This window comes from Ambystoma mexicanum, chromosome 9, assembly GCF_040938575.1.
Source record: "Ambystoma mexicanum isolate Mex_15411 chromosome 9, UKY_AmexF1_1, whole genome shotgun sequence".
Taxonomy (NCBI): Eukaryota; Metazoa; Chordata; class Amphibia; order Caudata; family Ambystomatidae; genus Ambystoma; species Ambystoma mexicanum.
Genome location: NC_090931.1, coordinates 1524348112 through 1524371348, shown reverse-complemented (window position 1 = coordinate 1524371348; position 23237 = coordinate 1524348112). Strand labels below are relative to the sequence as shown.

At 44.7% G+C, this 23237-nt stretch overlaps 1 pseudogene; it reads right to left on the bottom strand.

The window, feature by feature from the left end:
* Positions 1-22508, bottom strand: part of LOC138489412 (zinc finger protein 420-like) — a 76446-nt pseudogene extending 53938 nt beyond the window's left edge.
* Positions 22509-23237: the final 729 nt, after the last annotated feature.

The following is a 23237-nucleotide window of genomic DNA, read 5'->3' as shown; positions in this document are numbered from 1 at the left end:
CAGCCATAACTCATGTGCTACTGATGTCATGGAACAATCAGCACACAAAAATGTAAACTGTATGTCCTTGATGCCAACTCTTACAAACTGTGCACAATTCAATGAAACAATTTTGAAAAATGAAATGCAACCAATAGTTCAAATTTGCTCCACAGACAAACTGGACGTGCACGGTATGACACTACCCATGTGTGAACAAGCCACAGCATGACTAAATAGCTTAGAAAACTCTATCTCTAATACAGCTGGTGTGGAGAAAATATTAAAATTATCTTTAATGTAATCCTGTGAATTGTTTGTAAGTGACTCAAAGGGTTCTTAACCTTCTCCTGTATGTAATCTGCTAAGCGTTTACCCCAATACTATTCCAATTCAATCGGATTTTATGTACTCTATTACATTGATAACATCGATTACTTACCTTAGACTCTAAATGTGTCGAGATTCAGCATAATATTCAGTTGGCAGCATACAACTGTTTATTTATTGTTATCTTTTCCTTCTGTTTTTTTCTTGTTATTCATCATCAACTATCAACAGCTCAATGTTGGCTTCTGATGAAGAGGATTGCCCTCAAAACACGATACTTCATTGAATCTGTGGAATGTTTTTTTTTTGCTCGCCACTATATCTGCTCATGTATACACAATTAAAAGATACTTGTTACCTTTTTAAAAATATATATATATCTTTAAACTGTAGAATAATACTCAAACGTCACCTTGACGTGGAGCAAGGACTAGTTGATGGAGCACTTGGTACATTTGTTGGCTTTCAAACATACCCACGTGACAACATTCAGTTTGTCAATATTCACTTAGACAAACTGTCAGAAGTTAAAAAAATTTATTTTTTTTTTTATTTTTTTTTTTATTTATTTGTTTTTGGTTTTAAAAGAAAACCTTTACAAAAGAATAGTGCATTTCCTTAGATAAAATCACGAACGGTTCTCGGAAACCAGGGAATAACTAGATTACTGAGAGGCCAGTGAGTGTCGGCCAGGAAGCTCAGTAGGCTGTGTCATCTTTTGATACTTTGTTAGAATAGTAAGTTCCTCTGATACTTTTACTATCGCTGCAGTGAGCATGATTTCCTGGCCGGAGATCAGTCTGTTCCAGAATGCATCTTGAATTAGGCTCTCTTCTCTGCTGACGAATCTCCTCAGAAAAGACACTCTTATGGCCCATGTGCCTTCGCACTCCAACAGTAGATGTTTCAAGGTTTGGAGGTTCGAAGTTTGGCAGATTTCGCAGAATTTTATTGCCTTCTCTCCCTGGTTTCTTTGAGCCAGAATTTCTCCTGTGTAGGCTAAATTCAGACGTAGTCTGAGAAAGCTGTTCCTTATCTCGCGATCTGGGAATTTTTCCAGGTAACGTGGCATGGTTCCAAGTTTCCTGTCTACTATCAGGAAGGAGTTCGGTGATTTTAGGTTTCTAACTCTTGTGATTGTGTTGATCCAGTCAGCCATTTTTAGATTTTATTTTACTTTCGAGGGGTTTTGTAGAAGGATTTCTGTTGTTAAATCAAGCTTATGCAGAATCTGTCCGATCTTCTCTTCTAGGCTCGATAGCTGATTTGATTTTGCTTTCTTTAGATGTTGGTTTATGTCGAAAAAGAGAGTGGCCTTACTGGCTGTGATTATATTACGGTAGAGTGAGAGAAGTTTCCACTCTGCATAGCAGCTCAATGAGGTCAAGCCTAGTTCGAACCTCAGACTGACTGACGATGTGCACATTGGTAGCCAAATGGATGATTTCCAAATGAGGCCCTCAATTTTGTTCCAATCATAGTTCCACAGCAAAGGTTTTGCCTCCAATCCGTAGAGGAGGACAGGAACTACTTTGCCTACATAGAATTTCTTGAGTGGTAACAGTGAAAATTTACAGAATTTTCCGTTTAAGTTTTTCATTTGCGCAATGATTTTCGAGGTCTTGTTGAGAATGGATGAATTCACCTTATTTACAGTTGGATGGGCTAAGACTTCGTATCCCAGGTATATGAGCTCATCTACTCGGGGGATTTCATCGTTGTCCAACACCCAGATCCTTGATGTTACCTTTTTTCTTGGATGTTTGAAGATCAGGACTTTGGATTTTAGTGGGTTGATTATTAAGCCATTTAACTTGGCATATTCATCGAGTTTGGATAAAAGATGCTGCAGTCCTAATGCTGATCCATCCAAAAGAACAAGATCATCCGCATAGGCCAGCCAGTGAAGTCTTCTGCTGTTAATCCTGGGACAGATAAGCGACGCCGAGGCCAGAAAGTCTCCTATGTCTGATAGAAAAAGGTTGAAAAGCAGTGGTGCACCCAAGCATCCTTGTCGAACCCCTTTAAGGACCTGGATTGCTTCTGAAAGGTTGCCGGCGTCATCCAGCCTCACTCTGATCGTAGTATTTTTATGTAGTTCGACGAGCATAGCCAGCAGGGGGGCTGGGATTCCCCGTTTGTTCAGTTTCTGCCAGAGGAGTGATCTGTCCACCAGGTCAAATGCCTTGGACAGGTCTACCCATGCCCCATACAGCGGCGAGCCTTCTTTCTCATTCGAGCTTTCGCTCAACAGGTTCAGTGTAAGGCCATTAAGGCTGGTAGAAAGACCCTTCCTGAAACCTGTTTGGTGCGGGGGGAGAATCTCATTTGAGTCCACCCAAAGAGAAAGTTCCCTCATTAATATTCTCATGAATATTTTGCTGTCAATGTCCAAGAGGGCTATGGGTCGATAGCATGTTGGACTTAGCCTATCACCCCCTTTGAAGAATGGAATCATCACTGCATTCTTCCACGATGGTGGAAAAGTTTTTTCCCTCAATATTCCTTGAAAGAGATGGAATAGCAGTTTTGACCAAAGTTTTGGCTGATTTTTTAACACCTGATATGTGAGGCCGTTCGGACCTGCGGCTTTCGAGGTAGAGGATGATGTTATAAGTTCTTCAATGTCATCTTCGGTAAAATCCAGAGACCAGATGATGTTGCTGATGTTAATGTCTCTTGAGCCTGTTGCATCGAAGTTCTTGGCCAGATGTTCTACCCACTTGTGTTCCGACACTAAGTTGCAAAGAGCACTGTTTTGGCCAGTTTCAAGTTGATTTAGAGCTGCCCAAAAGTTTCTGCAATTATTTGTACTGAGAAGCGCAAGCATTTTCTCCCCATCCTCTTGGATTTTTAAATGTTTGTGATTCTTAGACCAGTTTCTATAAATTTGTTTGGTTTTTTTAAGTTTTTGAATACAGCCTAAAGGATCTTCTGCTCTGGTCTGTCTTATACTTCGCAGTGTTTGTCGCAGACTTCTTTTTCTTTTGAAAGTTTCCTCGTCGAAGTGATGGAGATGTGTCTGTTTCCCCACTATTTGTACTTCACTTGGTCGGCAAGTGGACCATATGAACTTTCCGAATTTTTCTGGATGACACTTTTCGGCCACTATTGAGGGATGAATTATTGCTAGCTGATCATTCAAATTTCCCCCCCCATGTTTGTACTTGAGTACTTTCAATTTCCCTTTAGAGCCCTCCAGGTCCTGTCTGATGCGTGGGTTTGCAGAGCACTGAATTTCAGGAAAGTAGAGTTCCATCCTCGCGTGATCACTTCCCCCTTCCCAATCTAAGGTGAGATGATGTTGGTGCAGGGTAAGTGATGATGAAGCGAAAATGTAGTCTATAATTGATTGCAACCTTCCCTGCCGCCATGTTGGTCCGGGGTTGTCCGTACTGCTATCGTCTATAGATATCATGTCGAGATCCCATGATTGGAAGAAGTCCCACCATTGTTTACCTTTCTGTGTGGTACTGTGTTTAGGTAAACTGATTTTCCTATTTCCTACACTAATGAGATCTGTGTTCAGGTCCCCTGCTACAACAATCTGTGCTCCTATGTGATTCATCTTGACCCTAGAGAAGAGTTCATTTAGAATTTCTATGAAGTCTCGGAGTTTGGAAATGGCTGGGTTCCAATAGATGTTTACCAAAATGAGATTGGCCTGGCCATCATTCTGTCTTATCTCTGCTTTACTGGCCTGAATGCCCACTGGGTTATTACATAGCGTGACCACATTTTTAATGGCGGAATTTTTGGTTGCTATTAACATTCCTCCTGCTGGTCTTCCTTTGGCTTTTTGAGAGGCCATGAGGTTTTGCACTGTGAAGCCCTCTATCTCGATAGAGTTAGCTAACCATGTCTCCTGGAATAATAAGATATCATTGCGCTCTAAGAGGTCGTTTTTGAGTTGCTTTTTCTTCAAAAAGCTTGGGCCTCTGGTGTTCCAGGAGACTAATCTGAGGCCTCTCTGACTAAAGACTGTTCTGTTCCTCGCCCAGTTTCTGGAGGATTTGCGAGATGATTTCTGGGAGTTTAGTTATCAGATCGTCTTTTAATCTGCGGCCACTTGTTGCGTTGCTTTGGAGCCCTCTAGTAGTTCCGGCAGTACCCACAGCAGTGGGTGCAGGTTCCTCTACGGTCTGGTTATACCACCGGTAATTTCCAGATATTCCTTCTTCCTCTGATTCATAAACCCAGAGCCCTTCTTTAGCCAGATCATCTTTATTATTGATAAGCGCCTGTTGTGCCTTTCTTGAGGTGAGAGCTATCTCCACGAAGAATTTGTCCTCCCTGAATGGGAAGGCTAAATATTCAATGTCCTCTGAGTCAAAAAGAAAGAGATTGTAATTCTTTTGAATTTCTGACAATAGGACAGATCTGCATAGTGATGTCCTTGTACTCTGATTCTCTAGTCTAAGCCACAACCTTGGGATTGTAAAGTTTGATGCCGCTACTTCCTCTTTTCCTACCATAGGGGTTTGTTGTTTTTGTTCGTTTTTCTCTCTTTCTCCATTTTGAGGAAACCTTTCCAGGTTTTTAAATTTCCCGGACCCGTTCCAGCAGACAACTTCATTGAATGAGAAGCTTGGTGATGTCACATCTTTGATGGCTGACACGGGAAGTGTATTTTTTTCTTGTAATGCAGGAGCTTTTTTGCCTGACGGTTTCAGAAAAATAGGGGCCATTTTTATGAGTGCTTGCTTGGTCTCCCCGCTAAGTTCCTTTCTTGGTTCTTTATGTAAATTTTGTTTTAGAAATATTGGAGCAATCTTGATGTTTGTAGAGACCGGTGTGCTTTTTTGATTGTCGGAAGCTGCGGGTAATGGAAATATAAGATCCGTTTGCATACCGAAGTTTGATGTTTGAACCTTGATTTTACTAGGACTCTCTCTGCCCGTTGAGCACATCTTTTTGCCCTGGGTTGTCTCAGGAACACTCTTGCTTACGAGGGCATCTTGTGCTTTTGATGTTTGTCAGAAGTTAAAAGGATAGGACGCTCAACAGCCCGATTCCTTCTTTTCAAAGACATGTATGTACACAGAGAAAAATGTTCTCTATCTATAGCATACGCAGTCACCATGCATAAATCACAAGGTCTTACCCTAGATCAATCATTGATATATTGACAGCACAGTGTTTAAAGAAGGCATGAGCTATATAGCACTATCACGCCTACATACACTTGAAGGACTATTTCTAGTCAACTTTGATGCAAGTAAAGGAAACAATGATATTCCTTGCATTGTAGAATACAATAGACTACGTGCACTCTACACACCCCATCTCAAAACCTATCCTGTTCCTCAAAAAACACATTTTTTTTTAAAGAAAACTAGTTCATACTCAAATTATACAGGATCTCACAACAATACCTCCAAAGAAATTAAAAGAAGCTAATACTTCATCAATGACCACAACCAAAGAAGGATCTACTGCACAAACAAAACCAACTACCTCTTCAAAGAAACAAAGCGCACTCCCAACAAATGACTTAGACACAGAACTGTCTGGTCCATTCAAATTTTCAAATACAACTCGTGTAAATTGCTATGCAAATGTAGCAATCAATATTCTACTCCAATTACCACCAATTGTAGGAAAACATTTACTTAAACGGTATGGACCAATTATGTTTGCAGATGTTAGTCCTTCACAGAAATGCAACCAACAATCCTGACAACACTTACAGTGTTTCTGGAATAAGGCAGGAATTGGGCTACTGTGCTGGAATGGTCAGATTCACTATAAACACACAAGAAGATCCACAAGAATGTCTAATTTACTTACTACAAGTTCTGGAAAACAAAAACATACCTATAAATGAAATCTTCCAGATGTCATACACTGCAGCCATGTTGCACAGGAACACGCCCCTAATGAACGCTTCATGTATGTATCCATACCTAACTGTGAATCCATTCCATTACAGCAACTTGTACACAATGCAAACAATGGCAGATTATGTACTACTTGCAATTCCGATAATCGTTCCACCTTACAAATACAGTCACATGGTGAATACGTAATAGTAATGCTTTTGTGTTACAATGCAGATGGTACCAAAAACAACTGCAAGCTGACTGAATTCACACATGGACAAGTACCACTTGGTAAGAAAACCTTCACAACAGTAGGCATAATCTACCACACAGGAGCCACAACCAATAGAGGTCACTACACTGCATATATAAAGAAGAATTGTGGATGGTTTAAATGTGATGATACTTCCATTGCTCTAAAGCAGATATTACCAGCAAATCTTGTAAACGCTAACTTAATATTCTTAAAACCAAAATGTATTCACTAATCTGAATATAAACATCTACAAAATGCCCTCAATGACCTTTAAATCCATAAAATAATAGAATAAGACAACATCTATCTAACAGTGAAAAACTATAAACAGTTAGAATACGCCAACTGGTATCTAACTATAACCAGAAAATGGCAATATACATTTTTCTAAGGAAGCCCTGCAACACTTCTTACGTATAAAAATACCCTCAACAACTTCAAAACCAACAACAGTTAGAATACGCAAACAGGTATCTAACTGCCCCAAAATTCTGCAACAACCAAACAGATAAATGAATACTGCTAAAATGCAACAAGAAATAAAAAATTAGTATATGCCAACTGGTATCTAATTGCAACAATACTATCACCACTTCCAAACCAAAAACCATGCACCTATTACATTACATTACATTACATTACATGGTATTTATATAGCGCAACTATGGGCCCGCAGGCATGATGGTGCTAAACAGAAGGAGAGGACACACAAGACAATTATGGCTACCTGTGAACGCAGCTTACTCTTCTGAAGACCAATTAAAGCTTATCTAGGATCTGGCTAAAAGGGGTAAGGCATACAACGGCACTACCCCTAGAGCTGATCTTATGCAAAAAGAAAGGTTTTAAGCTCTTTCTTGAATGTTGCAAGGAGTTTGTGTTTACGCAGGTGGTCTGGTAATTGGTTCCACACACAAGGCGCTTTGAAAACAAAAGCGCCGTTCTCTGCCTTGGCAGTTCTTGGTCTGAGTTGCTCAAGAAGATTTTGAGATCCTGATCTTAACAATCTTGTATTTACTTCACCTTTAATGTAGCACTGAAGATAAAGCAGCATCATTTGCGTTCTACATTTAAAGGTTATCACCAGGGTTCTGAACTTGATTCCTGACTCCACTGGTAACCAATGAAGCGCTCGCCTAGCTTCCGATACATGTTAGCGTCTTGGAAGCCCCTCCTATTAAAATCAACCACAGAAAAATATTGTGCCATAACGTAGAGAGCTTTTTTAAAATCCTGCATTGATTTTTTTTCCTACAGACCCAATGATTTTACGAACACACACAGGAACTGAGCAAATAGCACAGTACAGTGGTTTGAGTACTAACTATGAGGGTTGACAAAGTACAGAAATGTCTACTATGCAATGCAATAACTCATGACAAACTACCTAGACTAATGTGATATTTTCTTTCATCACAGAGAATGAAAAAACAATGTCTGATCCAATTTCCCATGTCATGAAAAAACTGCATACAGCCTCTACAAAGCAAACAGTAAGTATATAATAATTGGAGTCACAAACACTGCAACATAACACACCCTTGCAAGCAAACACCTGACCAAAGACCACAACCCAAAATGTTTGCTTGCATGGGTATCTTATGCTGCAGTGGTTATAGCCAAGGTCTACAGTCTTGACTGCATGGCCTGGCCAAACTCTGCATACAGCCTCAACAAAGCAAACAATAAGTATACAATAAAGTCACAACCACTGCAACATAACACACTCGTGCAAACGAACACCTGACCGCTAACTACCACCCAAAATGCCTAAAGTCTTAGGTACCAACATTCTGAACACAATCCAACAAACCAAATTACCACACATCATGTCCACTATGCTATAAACACTATTACACTACTGGCAAACACTACACAAACCTTTGAAAACATACCCCCTATGCAGCCCACATACCACAGTCAAAATGTTTGCTTGGGTGTGTTATGCTGCGGTGGTTGTTGCCAGGGTCTAAAGTCTTGGGTGCCTGGCCGAAGGTCTTCGGCCAGGCACCCAAAACTCTAGGCCCTGACACAACCACCGCAGCATAACACACCCATGCAAGCAAACACCTGCCAACTGACCACAACCCAAAAACATAACACAACCACCTCAAAACCTATCCACTTCAATTAACATTCTAAAACAAAAATGACACCCAATGCACAAATTCTTCAATACATACCCTCTTCACCCACTACTCTACTAACTACCCAAAACCAATACATCAGAGCATAGTAAAATACCCAGGAGTGTGGCCAGTGTTTAGTATATCCGTGGACAACTACGGTGACCGCGGACACCGGGATCACATCACGGCCTTCTCCCACCTGACCATAGACCACAACCCAAAATGTTTGCTTGCATGGGTGTCTTATGCTGCAGTGGTTGTAGCCAAGGCCTACAGTCTTGACTGCATGGCCTGGCCAAACTCTGCATACAGCCTCAACAAAGCAAACAATAAGTATACAATAAATTCACAACCACCACAACATAACACACCCATGCAAACGAACCCCTGACCACTAACTACAACCCAAAATGCCTAGAGTCTTAGGTACCAACATTTTGAACACAATCCAACAAACCAACTACCAAACATCATGTCCACTATCCTATAAACACTATTACACTACTAGCAATCCCTACACAAACTTTTGAAAACATACCCCCTATGCAGCCCACATACCACAGTCAAAATATTTGCTTGCATGAGTGTGTTATGTTGCGGTGGTTGTGGCCAGGGCCTAGAGTCTTGGGCGCATACCGCAGGCCATGTAATAAGGGCACTGCTTTAAAGCACTTGATGTGAACAGATTTGATAAGGGGGGATAGACAGGTTCCTGGGAGTTTGCCAACATGCCACAGTGCATTTGCTCAGGCTAATCTAAGGATGATTTCAAAGGCTCCACTGTCGATCACTGTATTTCATTTGGGTATTTAGAGGGAAATAAGCAATAGCACATAGAGGTCTGTGGTCTAGGGCTCAGGGTGAATGCTCTTTCTAACCTATAAGAACCACTGCTCGTGGTAGATGGAGACCATAAACAGTAAAGGGTGTTTTAAGAACAACTTACACATGTGTATTCCCATATTTAGCTCAGTAGAAGGCCAAGGTGGGAACTTTCAACACATGGAACTTCAACAGTACAAAATGCAGAAGGGCAGGTCTGGGATGAAGAGGACCAGCTCACAGAAGGACAATGCCATGATATGCAGAAGGACTGGTCCATGATGAAGAGGAACAGCTCACAGAAGGACGATGCCACCATATGCAGAAGAGCTGTTCCATGATGAAGAGGACCACCTCACAGAAGGACGATGCCACCATATGCAGAAGAGCTGCTCCATGATGAAGAGGACCAGTTCACAGAAGGACGATGCCATGATATGCAGAAGGGCTGCTCCATGATGAAGAGGACCAGCTCACAGAAGGACAATGCCACCATATGCAGAAGGGGTGCTCCATGATGAAGACCAGCTCACAGAAGGATGATGCCACCATATGCAGAAGGGCTGCTCCATGATGAAGAGGACCAGCGCACAGAAGGACGATGCCACCATATGCAGAAGGGCTGCTCCATGATGAAGAGGACCAGCTCACAGAAGGAAGATGCCACCATATGCAGAAGGGCTGCTCTATGATGAAGAGGACCAGCTGACAGAAGGACAATGCCATCATATGCAGAAGGGCTGCTGAAGGATGAAGAGGACCAGCTCACAGAAGGACAATGCCACCATATGCTGAAGAACAGCTCCATGATGAAGAGGACTAGCTCACAGAAGGACGATGCCACCATATGCAGAAGGGCTGCTCCATGATGAAGAACAGCTCACAGAAGGACGATGCCACCATATGCAGAAGAGCTGTTCCATGATGAAGAGGACCACCTCACAGAAGGACGATGCCACCATATGCAGAAGAGCTGCTCCAGGATGAAGAGGACCAGCTCACAGAAGGACGATGCCACCATATGCAGAAGGGCTGCTCCATGATGAAGAACAGCTCACAGAAGGACGATGCCACCATATGCAGAAGAGCTGTTCCATGATGAAGAGGACCACCTCACAGAAGGACGATGCCACCATATGCAGAAGAGCTGCTCCAGGATGAAGAGGACTAGATCACAGAAGGACAATGCCATGATAAGGGCTGCCCAATGATGACGAGGAACAGTGCACAGAAGGACAATGCTATGATATGCAGAAGGGCTGCTCCATGATGAAGAGGACCAGCTCACAGAAGGAAGATGCCACCATATGCAGAAGAGCTTTTCTATGATGTAGAGGACTAGGTCACAGAAGGACAATGCCACCATATGCAGAAGAGCTGCTCCATGATGAAGAGGACTAGGTCACAGAAGGACAATGCCATGATAAGGGCTGCTCAATGATGATGAGGAACAGTGCACAGAAGGACAATGCTATGATAAGGGCTGCTCAATGATGATGAGGAACAGTGCACAGAAGGACAATGCCATGATAAGGGCTGCTCAATGATGATGAGGAACAGTGCACAGAAGGACAATGCCATGATAAGGGCTGCTCAATGATGATGAGGAACAGTGCACAGAAGGACAATGCTATGATATGCAGAAGGGCTGCTCCACGATGAAGAGGACCATGTCACAGAAGGATGATGCCACCATATGCAGAAGGGGGTTCCATGTGTTAATATCCCTGCAAAAATATAGCGATACAAAAATATCGCCATGGACCCTGCGGGAAGGCAGAGTCGATCACTGGAACGAAAGAACCGAAGACGAGCTGAACGAAGACGATTGCTGCAACTCCTGGACCGTTGGTTTGCCCGGTGAAACCCTGCTGCAGGTCCGAATCTCCAAGTTCTCATCGACAGAGAAGCACCTTCAAGGACGACTTCTTCCCCTGAGTTGGTTGGACCAATCAACTCGTAAGCCACCTGGACACCGTCTCAAAGCTGGTTGTATTTTCTGCAGAGTGCTGTAGGAAACCGAATACCCAGGGAGAAGGATACCAGCTTGTGTGCTTGAAGGAACAGCCACCCAATAACCTCTTCAATGCAGTATCCTAACCCCTGCCATCCACTTCCCATCTCCCGAACTACACCCTGCAAAGCTCCGTCACTAACCCAACAGGGAGTGCCTCCAAGGTATCTCCTGGCGAGAGGACTTCTGACATGCCTCCACTCTTAACTTCCCAACACCTAGGATGACCATGAAGCACAAAGGCCCAGTATGTCAATGCTGTCAGTGTCGTCCCTTTTCCTAACCTGAATCTTCTTGACTTGAGGTAGGCTCCTTGTTTCTCCCTTTCTTCTTTCTTGAGGATCTTTTCTTCTTGAAGAGATACGGCCTACCTCAAAGGGAATCCACTATGCCTGCCTTGTGCACTGGAAAGCTAGTGGGCCCTTCCCCGAGGTAGCCATTTAGGGGAAAATCCTGTGAAGGCAGAAAAACCCCTGAGGATGTAGTCCACAGGAAGAGATCCGCTGGAAGTCCAAAATAGCAAGGAGTGACAAGGTAGCCGGAGAATCACAGGACTGAATGAGAGCCCACAGAGGAGGGGCCAAGCAAGGGGAGAACCGCAGCTTGAGACTCTGAGAACCGCAGTATGAGACTCTGAAAAGCAGCCGTGGAAACAGTACAGACCAGCCCAAGGGATGAGCCAGTAAGCGGACAGCAAAGGCGAAGGAGAGAGAGGGAGCCACCTAGCAAGCGGCAAGTAACAGGGGAAGGAAAGGGGGAAAGGCAAAGGGAGGAAGCCAGGACAAGACCGTGCAAAAGGAAGAGCGAAGGGACCTAGACAGAAGGGCTGCTCCAGGATGAAGAGGACCAGCTCACAGAAGGACAATGCAATGATATGCAGAAGAGCTGCTCCATGATGAAGAACAATGCACAGAAGGATGATGCCATGATATGCAGAAGGGCTGCTCCATGACGAAGAGGACCAATGCATAGAAGGACGATGCCATGATATGCAGTAGGGCTGATCCATGATGAAGAGGACCAGGTCACAGAAGGACGATGCCATGATATGCAGAAGGGCTGCTCCATGATGAAGGCTGAGAAAGTGACTGCATCATGAATCAGCGCCTCAATGATTGGAATGTGCATGGAGAGAGCTCTCCACAGAACTGATCGTGTGCCCTTCCAGAAGAACACTCCTTTGCACATGCCCAATACAATAAACAGAAGTCCTCCATTTTGCTATGTTTGCTGGTAGTCTTTCTTCCAAGCACTTCCAGAGTTGCAGCTTGCCTGTGCAGTAAACAGCATTTCAGTCCAGTGCTCCATCTGTGTTCTACTCTATGCGCTAGGCACCAATGCGCCGCTCGTCCCTCACTTCTCTGATCTCCATGTTGCTCATGTCACAGGCCACTCTCTGCCACAGAGGTAGGCTGTACCCGGGACACAACCTTAACCTTCAGCCATGATATCATTCAACCAAGGTAGAAGCATGGCTCACACTACACTGTTGTAAGGGGGCTTAGCCCTTGCCTCTGCAGCATTGAGTTCCGGCGTGCAGACTCCCCTTTATTTATCATACACCATGACAAAACCAATATGAGTGAATTACCGCCACTTTTCCCGCTCTGCCATATTACAGGTAGGGTCTTGGTCCCGCTCCGCCATATTACAGGTAGGGTCCTGGCCCCGCTCCGCCATATTACAGGTAGGGTCCTGGTCCCGCTCTGCCATATTACAGGAAGGGTCCTGGAATTACCGCCACTTTTCCCGCTCTGCCATATTACAAGTAGAGTCCTGGAGTTGAGTATTTACCTTGAGAAAAATGCTGGAGGTAAATCCTCCAACTCTCGGTCAAACAATCAGCAAAATTGGCGCAATTACACTGTATTACTCATATGAAACAGAAGATTGCAATATACGTAAAGTCCACTTCAGAGTGGGCCAAGCCCTAACACCAACCTGGAATTCCTATGGATGTAATTATTAATCGGAATCTGACAAACATTTCGTCTCATGTAATCAGAGCAGACCATTGGATCTCATCAGGGGGGAAAGGAAACCTGGCAGAGAAGCAAACCAGGGATTCTTGGCTGGGGAGTACACCAGGTCAATCAGGCCTGGGCAGCTCATAATCGTGTCGGATTGTTTCTTCTTTTGCTGGATCCAAACAGAACCTGCACAGGTTGGATTGGTTCGTGCCTCGGATTGCCTTAATCTCATTTGTTTCCATCAAATTGAAACCTATTTGCATGAATGTTTCTCTATGTGATCTATTTGGAAACTTCAAGAGGTATGGACATACTTGGTTCAGCTTTGTGTGTACAGTTGGTATGTCTCTAACGAGTTTGCAGCCTTCAGCCCTATCTAAGGTAGTTATCCAGTCCAGCTCTAGAAATGTTCTTTTCACTCTCAAGGGGTTCGTTCTTAAATCGTCTTCTGAGCAACCTAGATTGTCCAATTTCTTTTTGTTGTTGCTGACCCATTGCGTCAGCTGGTATGAGAATCCTTTCATTATCTCTTGGTTTATGATCCTCAGTACCAGCAGGGGATTCAGCAGAATGATTTTACGAAAAAGGGCCAGCCTTTTCCATTTGACAAATGCGTGAAGAGATGTAATACTCAGTTCTCTGCTAATTATTGCCATGGGAGTTGACTTCGGCAAAGTTAAGAATCCTTTTCCAGATAATGGCCTCCAGACTCGGCCATATCTTCTCAGGTATGGCCAGAGTTGCCTCCATGCCATATGTAAGTGAGGGCACCACCTTTCCCTTATAAATGTAATGCTGCTACCAAAGAGAAGCACCCACATTTCATGTCCATAAGCTTGGCTTTCGTGGCCAGTGTCTTTGCTCTGTCCAAAAGAGATTCTTGCAGCGGAATCTCGGCACAGCTGTTGTTTACCGTAATTCCCAAGTACTTGAATATCTCTACCTTTTCTATTGCATTTGTCCCCAACGTCCAAGTAAAGGGATCTTTTTCAGAAGTGTGTTGCTGGAAGCACATTATTTTTGTTTTTGATTGGTTAATCTCGAGCTGGTTGAGGTTAACATATCGCTGTAAACTGTCCAACTGCCTTTGTAGACCTATTTTGGTCTGGTTGATTAAACGGAGGTTGTCTGCATTTAGCATTTGCGTGATCTTCTTCTCCCCGATTGTTGGTGGAAAGGTTCTCAGCTCAGGATCAAATTCCTGAATATCCGATTTAAAGAAGTTGTAAATAGACAGAGCCAAGGGACACCCCTGCTTTACCCCTTGTGATGTAGGGATAGCGGAGGAGAGTAGTCCTGCACAATTTAGGTGAACTCTGATCTGTGTGTCAGTGTGGAGGGCAATTAGAGGCTCCATTAACTCACTAGGGCATTGTCTTTCCTCCAATTTTGCCCCTAGCAGTTTACGGTTCACTCAATCAAAGGCTTGGTCAAGGGACACAAACGCGATAAATATCCCCCCCTTCCTTGATGTGATTTGCTTTTGCGTATGATGAGTAGCATGATGCTTACCGAGGTTCCAACTGAATTAACAAATCCAGTTTGGAAAGGATCTATTGTGTCTGCCGCCATTGTCCAGTCCACACATTTCGCCAATAAAAAGGACCCAAAATGTTTTCCTATCACGTCAAGTAATGCGATAGGTCTAGAATTCTGTGGGTTGGTCTTATCACCCTTTTTTGTAGATGGAAACTATTGTGGCTAGCTTCAATGGGTCCAGAATTTTCCTTTGTATTGAAATGTTCTTGAAGACTGCTTGTATGAAGATCGACCATTCCTCTGGGTGTTCTAATAGCATTAGGTTGGTGAGTCCGTAAGGACTAAGGGCTCTTGATCTGTTGAGTTTTTTTATCTTCTCTCGGATATCTATCACCTCGTATTCACAATCCCACAGTTTATCTTCGTATCAGGGAATCCGTGGCAGGGTTTTTTATATAGACCCATGATACAGAGATAGGAAGTACTCTTTCCAGGCTTGGTTACTCAGGCAGTTTTGTTGCGTCTCGTTGCAGACCTATCTCTGTGTTTTAATGAAAGTCCTCAGACTTTTTTCCGCTTAGAGTTCTTAACATATTTTCCGAGTCTTGTTGGAGTAGATTGTGCCTATAGGAGATAATCCAGGATTTATTCTCTTGAATTGCTTTAAGGACTTGAGCCTTGAGGTCAGGATGATTAGACCCAGCTGCCATTCTCTTCAGATGTCTCATTGATCTCCTTTTTTCCACCAGAGTAGGATCGTAACTGTGACAGCCAGTTTCTTTTATTGTGTTGTTTCCCAACTTCTTGGTACTGAAGGGTTCTAAGAGCGGTCTAAAATCGATCGTCCTCCATGGCTTTCCGTCTCCTTCCTTTCCCTTGGTGTAGACTTTTGTTAGGGCTACTTGGTCTTTTGACTTGAGTCTCAATCGGTTCCACCCGTTATTCACTGCTACCGCAGCCTTCATATGTTGATTACAAGGTGATGTTTCCAAACTAAGAGTCATGCTCAATAAGTTGTGGTCACTGTTTGCTGTTCTGATGACTTTATAGCCTCGAATATACGGGAGTAGTTCGGTAGAGACAATGATATAATCTAGGTCAGCCATTTGATCCCCTCGTTCCCAAGTTGGAACAACCTCTTTCTCCCTTCCCTCTTTCAGTTTCATTTGATGTAGATCTCTGGTTTTCATTAGTCTTGTTCATGATTTACCCCTTTTCAGAGCTGTTGAATTTGACCTTTGATTGTTTCCTCTCTTCCTAGTCAATGGGCAGATAGTGTTAAGGTCACCACAGATTATTATATGTGCATCGATATTATTTAGCAGGACAGCTTCAATTGTAGTTGTAATTAGTTCGAGGAAGTTAGCTTCTGTCACAGCCTGAGGGTTCCAGTAGCAAGTAATTATAGCCATCTTTTGACTTCTGCTTTCACTGCTGTTTTCTGGGGTGTTTTGCCAATCCACAAGGGTAGCCAGGCAGTAAAGGTCTGAGTGCAGGGTCTTTCGCGTGTTCATGACGGATCCTGATCTTAAGGCTATCACTAGACATGAGGAAGGATGGCCTTTTTCACCTTTTGCAGCATTGGCTGTGATTACACGAAAACCATCCAAATGAGGGGTCTTCAACAGCCAAGTTTCTTGTAGGCGTAGGATGTCATATGCTCACAAGTTCACATCGCTAGGTCTCGTCAGGTGGGTAAATCCCCTGATGCTCTATGATGCCATGATTATGCCTTGATTTAAGTGTGTTTCTGAAGGTAAAACAACTTTTGAGTTGTCACTTCCTCATAGAACTTCTTCCAGGATGGCTATTCTTGTGCCCCTGATAGTGCTTCTTTTATCCAGGACCAGTCCTCCCCCTGTAACCCTTTGCATTCCAGTTCAGATTCTTCATCGTTCGCCGAGGGTCAATTTTTCGTGTTGTCTACTTCAAAGATGACCTTTATACTGGTGCTTGGACCACATGGCTTCTTGGCAACTTGCAATGGGTCACTATATTTGGGCGGAGTCTTAGATAGGTTTTCTGTTGGAACTGGCAAGCTCTTTTTTTCTCTTGAATGGCTCGCTCTCTTTTTAACTTGGCGTTGTGACTCTTTTTCTCTCTGCCTCTTTGCAGTCTGTTCATTCACAAAGCGTAAGATCAAAGCCTACAGTGCGTAGATTCTCTATAGCATCTCTCAACATTCCTTTGGCAATTGGTGAAGGTATGTGTAGGTATACGATGTCTGTTCGATGTTTTATTCCAAATTCGACAATCCTTATATCTTCCGACTGTATTTGTCATAAATATGGAACAGAGTGAAGGATCTGCATTACGGTGCTCCTTGTTTCTCCAGCAGACATTCTAATTTAAATGTGCAATTATGTCTTTGATCTTTCCGATCTAAGGTAGAGCTTTTTCGATGGGTCTGTTTATCTCTATGCTCTTTTGGAGGTTTTTCTCTCCTTTGCTCTTCTCACTTCCTCTGCCTCAGTTTTAGACCTCCTTTTCCTGTTATCTGGTGAGGGCCTGTTCCTCTCTACCGATGTAGTCTGAGTTTGTGGGATCCGATCTTTCCTATTCTCTTTTCTATCTAAGTCCTTTTTGTTCTCTGATGACCCTCTTTGCTGTACTTCGAGAGACTGACTGGACTTTAAGTTCTGGGAGATGCTCAGGGCCTTTCTGTGATCTTTTTCCTTTTCTCTGATAAAGTCAAAAAGGGGGGTGTACTTTAGCTTTGTACAATTTTGAGAAGGGGGCCAGGGCGATTGTGACCGTAGACATAATTGACATTAGATCTGTTTTCCTTGCTGCGTCGTTCGGTCTTGATTCCTGGGAGTCATGCGATCTTCTCTCTCCTATTTTGGTGGACATTCCGGGGGGTCATGACTCCTACGCGGTTGATGATGTGGCTCTCTAGACTTTCATCTGGGGGTATCTATTTCTAGTGATCTCATTTGTGGTGGATTTAACCCTCTGGACTCCATTAGTTCATCCTCGATGGTCATTCCAGCTCCATGCGATCTCCCCCTCTCTCTAAACGTAATTGTCGTACTGTTCATGTGGTACGGTATTCCCAGCACTGTGTCCCTTGGTATTTTACTTGGCAACAAGATTCTAATTACATCGGATTCTCATTTGAGATTAGTTATTTCCCTCCCGATCCCACCATAGACGTCCCTGGGCCATTTCTAGGTGAGCTGTTACTATCGTTCCTTCGAGGGGTTTTATCAGTTGCTTCGACACTTGGCAGTTGAGGCGGAGCTTGTATCTCGGTATCCAAAGCCTCACGTGCACCCTCTAGAAGCTCGGTGTCTGAAATTTCGTGGGCTGATCCCGTAGATGACTCCTCCGCATGTAATTTCTTTTTCAGAAAGAAAAGTTTCAGACTTTCAGAAAGAAGCTGGCCCTTGGGTTTGATTTTTCTGTAGGTTCTTTTAGTCGGTCTGGAATCTCCCGTTTAGTTTGATGGCAGATTCATTTTTAATAGGGCTTTTTCGGTAGGTATCTTTTCCAGTACTTTTGATGTTTCTTGGGTATTCACCTTTACTTTCGGCTTGCCCTGACTGCCCGCGGGTCTAGACTTTTGTTTTGGTGACTTTATTTTTCCCTTGCGATGTTCTGGATTTTCTCACATAAATTAATGGAGCCGGGGCTGGGTCTGTATGGGCCAACTTCCTCGATGGCAATGGAGTTGCCTTCCTTCCCTGGTCTACGGTCACTTTATCATTCATGACCCCCAATGTTGTTTTTTATTTCGGTTTATAGATTTTTTATAAACGTTGATGATGATGATATAGATGATTTCTCTTTCTAAATCATAGATATATTTGCTTTGAATGGATTGCAATGAATTGTGTATGTATTGTTATTTATTTTTTTGTAATCTGTGTAAGGTTTGCTGCAAACCAAAACACAAACAATATATTCTGATATGAGAATCTCACTGTAAGATGCACAGTCCTGTACACTCCCATTGTACTGTAAATACTGATCTTAGAATGGGTAATGGGACAAATGGCACTAATGAGGGATCCTTGCTGCTTTACAAAAAAATAAAGGGAATTTCGAGAACATATGAATGACTACAGAGCTTTCTCTTTGTCAAGTATCTCTGTAATATGAGGGTTTATGCTTGAACCGCCACGTACATAACACACAATGGACTTGGTGTGCATTTCATTTTTCCAGACGCTCACCCATACATTTAGGTGTTTATAGCCCTGAGCCATAATCTCTCATTCAGAGAGCCTCAGAGTTTGGCTTTGCTGGTACCTGGCTTTGGCATCTGCTACTCAGTTGGGGTAGCCATCCTTCTCGCGTTTCTTCTCCCATGTTAAGAGGGCCTCGCTATGTTTGAGAGACCCACAGAATTCTAGAAGAGGATAGGCCGGGTCTCAGGCTATTTATGCGTGTGCATTTGGGGATCTGTACATGCACAGAAATCCTCAGAGAATGATACGCTTAAGATGAGAATGCACACACAGTTAATGTGTTACAATGTTGCTGGACAAAAGAGGCTTAGATTTTGGTTTTATTGGGAATGATGAACCTACTTTTGGAGGACTGCTGGAGTGCCATATGTGAGGGTCGCTGCCAGCAGAGAAATGTGGCATGTGCAGTGCTCAGCACAGCACCCCCCACCCATCTCCTTGGTGCTGCCCTGCAGAACGCCTGAGGGTGTGGTTGCCAGACAGTGCATTTATTGTCATTATTAAAGCCAATAGCAGAGGCTGGGAGACAGTGTTTTGTTTCTGGAGACTCACCTGAGCTGCAGGAGACATGTAGGTTTGCTTCAGTACCATCATCCCTCCCTATTAATCCCCAACTTCACCTTCAATTACAGGAGATTATAATGATATGATATGATATGATATGGTATTTGTAACGCGCCTATACACAAGTGTTTCAAGGCGCGACGAGGCAGGGAGGGAGGGAAACAAGGGGAAGACAGACAAACGAACCTACTAGGCCAGGTGTCATTCAGATCGCGCAAGTGCAGAGGTAAGGGGAAAAGGAGAAAGTGCAGGGGGAGGAGGTGGGGGGGAAGTGCAGTACAAGGTAAGTAGCGTAATAAAATAATAAATAATAAATAAAAAGGGCCAGCTGGTGGCAAGTGCGAGGTAAGTGCAGAGCAAGTGCTGAGAAGTGCTGGGAAGGGGGGCTGTAGGGATACAGTGACAGTCCCACAGTGCAGGGGGAGCCAGGGAGGCAGTGCAAGTGGAGAGTGGCTGGGCCCTGGACCGAGGTCGCTGAGAGTGGCCCAGATGCAGGTTTAGTGCAGAATTCAGTGGGGAGTTAAGCAGGTTTAGCAGGGGAGAGGGAGAGAGAAGGCAGAAGCGAAGAGGAAGGGTTTGAGGTACTTCCGGAACCGGAGATGGTTCTCCTCAAGTTTCAGGGAGGCAGGAAGGCTGTTCCAGAGGGAGGCCCCTGCTGCGGAGAGAGATCTACCCCCAGCTCGTTGCTTCGAGAAGCGGCTGACCATGAGGGAGTTGGAGACGGATGAGCGAAGGGCTCGTGAAGGAAGATATTTAGGAAGAGAGAGTTGAAGGTATTTAGGCCCCAGGCCCCAGAAGGCCTTGTGGACAATGCAGAGGGTTTTGAACTTAATCCTCGCAGCCACTGGGAGCCAGTGAAGAGATTTCAGTCCTGGAGAGATACGGTCCCTGGGCTTGAGGCCAAGGACAAGTCTCGCAGTTCTGTTCTGGATAAGTTGCAGAGGGCGGAGAGTGGAGGCAGGCAGATTAAGATAGAGGCTGTTACAGTAGTCCAGCCTTGAGAGAACCAGGGCTCGGGAGACAGTGAGCTTCTGGGGGAAGGAGAGGAAGGGAAGAATACCTCTGAGGAGGTGCAGCTGGTAGTGTGACTTCTTAGAGACGTCAGATATATGGGGAGAGAAGGAGAGTGTGGAGTCGAAGATGACCCCGAGGTTTTTAGCCTTGCAGGTAGGGGCGGGAAGGGGGCCAAGGGAGGCCGGCCAGAGAGCTGCAGGGAAGGAGGGAGTGGGTGTGCCGATGAGTAGAATCTCAGTCTTACTGGCGTTAAGGCAGAGGTCATTGGCAGCACACCATTCCTGGATAGCAGACAGACAGTCGGAGATGAGGGAAGGAGAGGAGGAGGCCGAGGGTAGCCTGAAAATGAGCTGGGTATCGTCCGCATAGCACTGGAAGTGGGGGCAGAGAGCGGCAATGCGGTGGGCAAGGAGTGCCAGATACTGGTTGAAAAGCCAGGGAGAGAGGTTGGATCCCTGGGGGACACCACAGGTGGAGAAAAAGATGTCAGAGAGGAAGGAGCCCATTTGGACCTGGGAGGGTCGACCGGAAAGGAAAGAGGTCAGCCATGCCAGAGCCTGACCAGTGATACCCAGGTTATCACAGAGACGGTTGAGCAGGATGGCATGGTTGACAGTGTCAAAGGCAGAGGAGAGATCGAGCAGAATGAGAACACAGGGAGTGTTGGAATCGAGGTTAAGGAGCAGGTCCTCACGGATGTTCAGGAGAGCAGTTTCCGTGCTTCCATTCCTGGATAGCAGACAGACAGTCGGAGATGAGGGAAGGAGAGGAGGAGGCCGAGGGTAGCCTGAAAATGAGCTGGGTATCGTCCGCATAGCACTGGAAGTGGGGGCAGAGAGCGGCGATGCGGTGGGCAAGGAGAAGTAAGAATAAATAATGTTCATGGTGTACTGGCAATCTATAATGCCCCTTGCCCAGGTTGTCCACTTGTATTTTCCTCCTGTGCCACCTCCATCATTTCCTGCTCACTATTCACTGCCATTGTAAAGTGCCCTGTTAGACCATTGCTCCACTCACCAACCTTATAATTTATGCACCGTGTTTCTGATATAAGCACTCAGCTTCCTCTTCCATAAATACAATTATACGTGCTGCACACCTGGAAACAGGCCCCATTTCATAAAGGGCCCCTCAGCCTGTCCCGTTTGTCTAGACAACATCACGCTGCAGGTTGGGAATATTAACACGTAAAGGACGGTAATTAACGTGACACCTGAAACTACAACTCCCAGAATGCCACATTGTTGGCTAAAATGCCTGGGATGGCTGAAGATGAGCCCCATGACATGGGTCCAGTTGGCAGCAATGGCCCCTGTCCCTAAAGAAACAACCCTGGAGGCAACTCACCTCATCTGGCTCTTTCCCAGCCATTTCTCCAGAGTGATCTTGGGTGGATTCCCCTCCAGTGATCTTGGGTGGAGTGAGCTTGGGTGGATTTCTATCCATTGATCCTGGGTAGATTCTTCTCCAGTGACCTTAAGCGGATTTATCTCCAGTGATCTGGGATGGATTCCTCTTCAGTGATATGGGATGGATTCCTCACCAGTGATCTTGGGTGGATTCCTCTCCAGTGATCTTGGGTGGATTTATCCCCAGTGATCTGGGATGGAGTCCTCTCCAGTGATCTGGGGTGGATTCCCCTCCAGTGATCTTGGGTGGATTCCCCTCCAGTGGTCTTGGGTGGATTCCTCTCCAGTGATCTTGGGTGGATTCCCCTCCAGTGATCTGGGATGGAGTCCTCTCCAGTGATCTGGGGTGGATTCCCCTCCAGTGATCTTGGGTGGATTCCCCTCCAGTGATCTTGGGTGGATTCCTCTCCAGTGATATTGGTTGGATTCCCTCCTAGAGATCCTGAATGGATTACTCTGCAGGGACCTCTTGCAGGATTCAGAGCAAACCCACTAAGGAAGAGAGGAGCGTCCTGGGAGACCCATGATGTGGAGGGTCCCAGGACTGCACTGAGGCTGCGCAGAACAAGAGACACTAATCACAAGATCAAGAGACACTACTCTCCAGAGCATGCGCAGAGACTGGCCCTACAGAAGCTCCATCAAGCCCATGTTAATGGCTCCCAGAGCACCCCACGCCCCTGTGACCCCTCAGGAACCACTCTGAGAAAGAGTGAGAGTGATCTCATTGGTCAGATATCGGTTAAATGCCGCTTTTACGGGCCGGCTATTTCGCTTCCTCTCTCTCTCTTTCTCTCTTTTTCTCACCCCTCTCCCTTTTGCTCTCTTTCTCTCTCTCCCCCTCTGCTTCTCTTTCTCTCGCTTTCTTTCTCCTTCTTTCTCTTTTTCTTGCGCTCTCTCTCCTGGGCAAAGAGACATGCTGCTTATCTCTAACCAAGAACTCCTCGGGCAGGTGCAGGTGTGATGTTTGAGTAACAGTTCCCAAGCAGTTCTAAGCATTTCCCTCCTACGAGCAGTTAATGTATTCTTTAAGCATCAGGAAGCTGCTCATACAATGCTCACTGACTGTTTATTCCATAGCTCTCCAACTTGTATGGCCCTTGGGTGGGTGAAGACCCCCGGGCGAAAGCCCATTGATTCCTATGGGCGTGTAGGGAGCTTGGAGGGTGAGGGAGCTGCCTAAGTGGCGGGTGACACGCACAAAAAAGTATGTGAGTTGAGAGGTATGTTATTCCTTAGCATGTATTAAACACTTA